The following is a 7,998-nucleotide window of genomic DNA, read 5'->3' on the forward strand; positions in this document are numbered from 1 at the left end:
AAAACTTTTGCTGATAATTTACTCACCCCTATGTCATCCAAGATGTCCATGTCATTCTTTCTTTAGTCGAAAAGAAATTAAGGTTTTTGATGAAAGCATTCCAGGATTTTTCTCCATATAATTGACTTCAGTGGGAACCAAATGGTTCAAGGTCCAAAAGAACATCAATTCGAAAAGAGTCAATTCGTTCATTTTGTTCAATGAACGAACCAAATGACACGAGAAAAGATTCGTTCATTTTGCTGAACGTGTTCGAACAGGAGAGTCAAGAACGCACATCACAGAAAAGAGCTAGGCGACCATTTGAGCTTATAATACTTAAATTATTATTATTATTTTTTTAAATGAGCGATCGTTTCGCTTGATAAGACCCTTATTCATCTTCTGAAATCGTTTAAACCCCTTTGAACAGTTTTCAGTTTGCACTGAAAGTGTCTTTTGGACCTTGAACTGTTTGGTTCCCATTAAAGTCCATTATATTGAGAAAAATCCTGGAATGTTTTCATCAAAAACCTTAATTTCTTTTCGACTGAAGAAAGAAAGACATGGACATCTTGAATGGCATGGGGGTGAGTAAATTATCAGCAAAAGTTTTTTTTTTTTTTTTAAAAGTGAACTACTCGTTTAATGACTTGCCTGTCTCAATTTTTCAACCCTTTTATGGCAAGCATCTTTAGTACTCCGTAGAACACCCTTTTGCTGTCATGACCTACTGACACCAGCTTCTGTTTGCATTTCAGAGCAATCTTCCTCATGAGCAAATGTCCTCCAGTTCAGTCAAATCCCTCAAGTCCGGTGACTGATGGCCACTGCAGACTCTTCCAGGACTTCTTCTGTAACCAAGCCTTAGTGGAATTTGAGGTACGCTTGTGATCATTGTCCAATCTCCAGCTTCCTCACTGACGGCATGATGTTTTCTCCTTGGATTTTCTGATACCACCGTGAATCCATCTTGATTTCCACACGATGCTGGTTTTACAGTGTCAGAGGATGCAAAGCAGCCACAGAGCATCACTGTACAGTGTTCTTTTCAGCAAATGCTTCATTCTTCTTCCTCCAGACATACCGCTTATCCATAGGGCCAAAAAGTTCCAGTTTTGTTTATCACTCCACAGAACAGAATCACACAACCTCTGTGGCTTATTTATATATGATTTTGATCAAATTGGAGCCGACTTGTCTTGTGCTTTTGTGTACGTCTCGGAGTTCTTGCATAGAAACCACATGCGTTTAATAGGCACCTTACTGTGCAAGCTGAAACCCCACCGCGTCTTGCTTTAGATTTTTTGAAATCGTTCATTTTGAGACTGCAGAAGATGCATTTCAGTTGAATTTGGGTTAACCACTTGAAACAATAGTTGCGTTGAGCTTTTTCAATTACTTTTGTTTGATTTGTTCATTCAAGTCTGTAAACTTGATTTGCTATTGAACTATTGAAAATTTAGAGGCCAAACATGAGACATTATAGGGTTAAATCACGAAAAATCCTGTTTTTAAACCATACATTCATACTGCTTATAAAAAGTTCATTTGTCGTCAGTTTTGTCTTGAGACTCACACACACATGAGTATCAGTCACACGCCTCTGGCTGAACATCAAAAACACTTTTTATGAGCGCTTCCGCTCTCTCTCTCTCTCTTTCCTAAACGTGAACGCCACTATCCCTGTACAGACGTAAGATCTGCTAGACACACACATGCATTACTGCCGTCCGTTTCCCAGCACATAATGAGCAGGAGCCATTTCCTCCACCGGATCCTTCGGGCTCTCATCCTCTCCTCTTTTTTTTCCTTCTCTTTTTCCCCTCCCTCTCTGTTGTTTTTCTCCAAACTCAGCATTTAGGTAGTGCTTCCCCCTGTTTCCAAAACAAGCACTGTTTTTGATCGTGGACGTCTGGATCCTCAGGGCATAGACACACTCACATTTACGTTTTGTTTCAACTTTCATCACCAAAAAATGATGGCGATTACTTATTTCTGGCAACACAGACTCTGTTAAACCATGATTTTAGGCTTCTCTTGTAGTCGGATCTATGATTAGAAGTTCTAGCCTCCAGAGTAGAGGATTATGGGAAGTTCAGGTCAGGTTTATATATTTAGATTTCGAGGGTAGGCTCGCAGCAGCGGCTGTGGTGACATCATCGGGCTGGACGGTCGTACGCGCGGTGAACGGCCGAAGCTGATCGTATGTGAGATAATGGAGGGAAGGCAGAGAAGGAGAGGAGTGTGGATTGCCACCATTGCAGATCTGCCCTTGTGTTCTAATCCAACTCTCCTAATGAAAACCACATGCTCCGTGAAATGGCTGAAGCCGAGAGAAGAGGGGGTGTGAAAGAGGAACAGGATGTAGACGCAGCTTTAAAGATACTGACACTTTTTAATGAATCCAGACTGTGGCTATATGAGATACTGAAAGCACAGAGAGATTACACTTGGAGAAACTGCTTCGGGAATATTTGATCTAAAAGGGGCTTTTTTTCTTTCTTTCCCCCCCCTTAGTTTATTTATTTGAAACGTATTTAAAATGACTTGTTTACAACAAAAGTACAAAAACGCTTTTTTTTATGCATTTTCGTGATTGTGTATTCATTTCTATAAACCTTCTGAAATGAGATCACTTTTTTTACCAATCAAATTTAAATGAATGTCCTGTTTTTAAGCAATTTTTACATACATGTTCCAAAATAATAACTAAAGGCAGTAATAATTTAAACAATACTATAATGTTCAATGTAATTTTTTAATATTCATTTCATCACTTTTCAAGTCATCGTGTTATCAGGCCATTTTAAGTTTGATTTTGACATGACATAAAGCTGTGATATCTAAGTGGGTGAGTTGTTTACTTGCTTTTTAATTAGTCTTCCCATTAAACACCATTTTGTTTGTTCAGACTGATTCGCGAACAATCATTAAAACAAGTTGAATTGAATCATATCCAATCAAAACCAAACCCATGCATGCTTAAAGGGAAATGAAATTAATTTTTGATATGTTTTAGCTTACCTCAAGGGCGTCCAAGATGTTTCCGCAGTATTTTCAACTTTGATATTTTTAGGTCAAACCGTCCTTGTCTGTCAGTCATATAATGCAGGTCTATGGTCACCACCTTAAAGAGCATGCAGAGAAGTCCAAATTAAACATGATTTGATGACTCGAGAATGTAAGTACACATTGATGGCCTAAGACACGAAACGAGCAGTTTGTGTGAGAAAACGAACAGTATTTATATCGTTTTTACCTCTTGTAACCACAGCCACGTCCAAGTGATCTGAGGGCACGGGCGCTTCGGTCTGCGCAAGCGTTGGAAGTGATCTCTTGCGCATGTACGCCACTCATTGTTTACACAGAGATTTTGGAAGTGTGTTACCCTTCGCTGTGAAGATCTAAACATATTTAGATATATCGAAATCGCCTTCCATTGTGATTTTTTTTTCGCAACCCCTCAGATCACTTGGACGTGGCTGTGGTTACATGAGGTAAAAACGATATAAATACTGTTCGTTTTCTCAGACAAACCGCTCGTTTTGTGTCTTAGGCCATCAATTGTTCTGGTGTTTTCGGGCGGTTGCTAATTGTTGATTACTGACCTGCTTTTGCACCCTCAAGTGATATTGTGATGTCTATAGATGTGACTCTATCCTCTTTCAGTGCAAGATTTGTATTCTACATTTTAAGTCTGCTTAAAGTAAAAGCACATCTCTCCACAACAAGCTGAACAATTTGATCTTTCACAAACGACTAAGCACTGGCGTTACAAAAGAGGAAATGAGCAGATGGACTGTTTTCCATTTCGGTCTAATCTTCATCTCTGCAGTGATGGTTACAGAAGCAGATCTCTCCTTCTTTTCTTGAGAGCAAGTAAAAATACACACACACACCGCTCTGAAACCTGAGCCCTGAATAAACCATACTTCCTCTCTGAGAAACAGAGAGGGAAAAGAGGGGGAGAGTGACAGAAGGAAGTGAGAGAAGAAGGGGAAAGAGGGAAAGGGGGAGGGATAGAGAGAAAAGGGAAAAAATCAGAAAAGTTTTGCGTTAGAGGCAGATCCTCAAATAAACTTGACACACAGATATGCTGACAAAGAGGAAAAAAGAGAAATTCAGACAACAGTTTGCTGACCCTGTATATCTGTCTTACTAATGGGAGACTTTAATTTCTTCAGAGGGGCTTTCCCTTTTTTCAAAACGGCCAAGCATGAAGATGAGACAGCCAATGCTTTAAAAAAAGTAGAAATTTAAATGGAACATTGGTAATAGGATCCTTTCTTTTAGATGTGAAAAAAATCTAGAGACATGAATATAATTGGGTCTACTTTGATTTATAGGCTAGTAAACAATATCTAGCAACCCTTTAAACATGTAAAAGTAGTTTATAGGTAATATTGCTGAAATTTTACACTATGCCCTCCGGTCCTAATGAATGAATGAGGCATTTATATTGAGCTTTTCACATGTACTACTGTACACCCAAACGCTTTACAATCATGTCGGGGTCTCTCCTCAGCCACCGATATAGAGCCAATTTAATGGAATGAGAACCATTGTAGGGATCTTGGTTCTAATGAGAACTCAGGAGTAACTCGGACACTTATGTAAAATATTACATACCGACCGACCCACCCACCCACCGACCGATCCACCCACCCTGGTTGTCCACTGAAGCTAAGCAGGGCTGAGCCTGGTTAGTACCTGGATACGAGACCTTCTGAGTAAGCCAGGTTGCTGCTGAAAGAGGGTCTGTGTGGGTCCTAATGCCCCAGTATAGTAATGGGGATACTATACTGTCAAAGAGCACCGTCCTTCGGATGAGACATTAAACCGAGGTCCTGACTCTCTGTGGTCATTAAAAATCCCAGGATGTCTTTCGTAGGAGTGTAACCCTGGCATCCTGGCCAAATTTGCCCAGTGGCCTTTGTCCATCATGGCCTCCTAATCATCCCCATATATACCAATTGGCTTCATCACTGTCTCCTCTCCACCAGTAAGCTGGTGTGTGGTGAGCGTTCTGGCGCACTATGGCAGCCGTCGCATCATCCAGGTGGATGCTGCACACTGGTGGTGGTTGAGGAGATTCCCCCCTCTATGTAAAGCGCTTTGAGTGCCGAGAAAAGCGCTATATAAATGTAATGAGTTATTATTATTATTAACAATGTAAGATCTCTAACTAACTAAGGGGCAATACAAGATCTCTAACTATCTATCTAAGGGGCAATACAAGATCACTTTCTAACTATTCAAGATCACTAACTAACTAAGGGGCAATACAAGATCACTAACTAACTAACCAATGAACTATACAAGAACTCTAACTAAATAAGGGACAATACAAGATCACTAACTAACTATTCAAGATCACTAATTAACTAACTAACTAACTAACTAAGGGGCAATACAAGATCACTAACTAACTAACCAATAAACTATACAAGAAGTCTAACTAAATAACGAACTAAATAAGGGGCAATACAAGATCACTAACTAACTATTCAAGATCACTAACTAACTAACTAAGGGGCAATACAAGATCACTAACTAACCAATGAACTATACAAGAACTCTAACTAAATAACTAACTAAATAAATAAAGGGCAATACAAGATTACTAACTAACTATACAAGATCACTAACTAACTAACAATACAAGATCTCTAACTAACTAACTAATTAAGGGACAATACAAGATCTCTAACTAACTAAGGGGCAATACAAGATCACTAACTAACTAACTAACTAACTAACTAACTAACTAGGGGCAATACAAGATCAATAACTAAGTAACTAACTAACTAAGGGACAATACTAGATCACTAACTAACTAACTAACTAACTAAGGGACAATACAAGATCTCTAACTAACTAGGGGCAATACAAGATCTCTAACTAACTAAGGGGCAATACAAGATCACTAACTAACTAACTAAGGGGCAATACAAGATCACTAACTAACTAAGGGGCAATACAAGATGTCTAACTAACTAATAACTAACTAAATAGGGGCAATACAAGATCACTAACTAACTAAATAACGAACTAAAGGTCAATACAAGATCTCTACCTAACTAAGGGGCAATACAAGATCTCTAACTAACTAAGGGGCAATACAAGAGCTCTAACTAACTAACTAACTAAATAGGGGCAATACAAGATCACTAACTAAATAACGAACTAAGGGGCAATACAAGATCTCTAACTAACTAAGGGGCAATACAAGATCACTAACTAACTAACTAACTAAGGGGCAATAAAAGATAACTAACTAACTAACCAACCAACTAACTAACTAAGGGGCAATAATAGATCTCTAACTAACTAAGGGGCAATACAAGATCTCTAACTCACTAAGGGGCAATACAAGATTTCTAACTCACTAACTAACTAACTAACTAAGGGGCAATACAAGATCTCTAACTAACTAAGGGGCAATACAAGATCTCTAACTAACTAACTAACTAAGGGGCAATACAAGATCTCTAACTAACTAAGGGGCAATACAAGATCTCTAACTAACTAAGGGGCAATACAAGATCTCTAACTAACTAACTAACTAACTAAGGGGCAATACAAGATCTCTAACTAACTAATAACTAACTAAATAGGGGCAATACAAGATCACTAACTAACTAAATAACGAACTAAGGGGCAATACAAGATCTCTAACTAACTAAGGGGCAATACAAGATCTCTAACTAACTAAGGGGCAATACAAGAGCTCTAACTAACTAACTAACTAACTAACTAAGGGGCAGTACAAGATCTCTAACTAACTAATAACTAGCTAAATAGGGGCAATACAAGATCACTAACTAACTAAATAACGAACTAAGGGGCAATACAAGATCTCTAACTAACTAAGGGGCAATACAAGATCACTAACTAACTAACTAACTAACTAACTAACTAAGGGGCAATAAAAGATAACTAACTAACTAACCAACCAACTAACTAACTAACTAAGGGGCAATAATAGATCTCTAACTAACTAAGGGGCAATACAAGATCTCTAACTCACTAAGGGGCAATACAAGATCTCTAACTAACCAACTAACTAACTAACTAAGGGGCAATACAAGATCTCTAACTAAGGGGCAATACAAGATCTCTAACTAACTGAGGGGCAATACAAGATCTCTAACTAACTAAGGGGCAATACAAGATCTCTAACTAATTAACTAACTAACTAAGGGGCAATACAAGATCTCTAACTAACTAAGGGGCAATACAAGATCTCTAACTAACTAACTAAGGGGCAATACAAGATTTCTAACTAATAACTAACTAAATAGGGGCAATACAAGATCACTAACTAACTAAATAACGAACTAAGGGGCAATAAAAGATCTCTAACTAACTGAGGGGCAATACAAGATCTCTAACTAATTAACTAACTAACTAACTAACTAAGGGGCAATACAAGATCTCTAACTAACTATTGGGCAATACAAGATCTCTAACTAACTAACTAACTAAGGGGCAATACAAGATTTCTAACTAATAACTAACTAAATAGGGGCAATACAAGATCACTAACTAACTAAATAACGAACTAAGGGGCAATAAAAGATCTCTAACTAACTAAGGGGCAATACAAGATCACTAACTAACTAAGGGTCAATACAAGATCTCTAACTAACTAAGGGGCAATACAAGATCACTAACTAACTAACTAACTAAGGGGCAATTCAAGATAACTAACTAACTAACCAACTAACTAACTAAGGGGCAATAATAGATCTCTAACTAACTAAGGGGCAATACAAGATCTCTAACTCACTAAGGGGCAATACAAGATCTCTAACTCACTAACTAACTAACTAAATAACTAAAGGCGGGCGTACACGGTGCGATTTTTTGCTGTTTTACGAGCTCGCAGATGATTTTTTTCACTCGGGGGAAATCGCGTGTAAATCGGTTATGCTCGCATGTCGCGGCTCGTATCGTGTGCGAGGAAGATACGAGCCGAGCCGAGCACCTCTCGACCTCCCGATAATTTTTAAG

This window comes from Pimephales promelas, chromosome 4, assembly GCF_988280905.1.
Source record: "Pimephales promelas chromosome 4, fPimPro1.hap1.1, whole genome shotgun sequence".
Taxonomy (NCBI): Eukaryota; Metazoa; Chordata; class Actinopteri; order Cypriniformes; family Leuciscidae; genus Pimephales; species Pimephales promelas.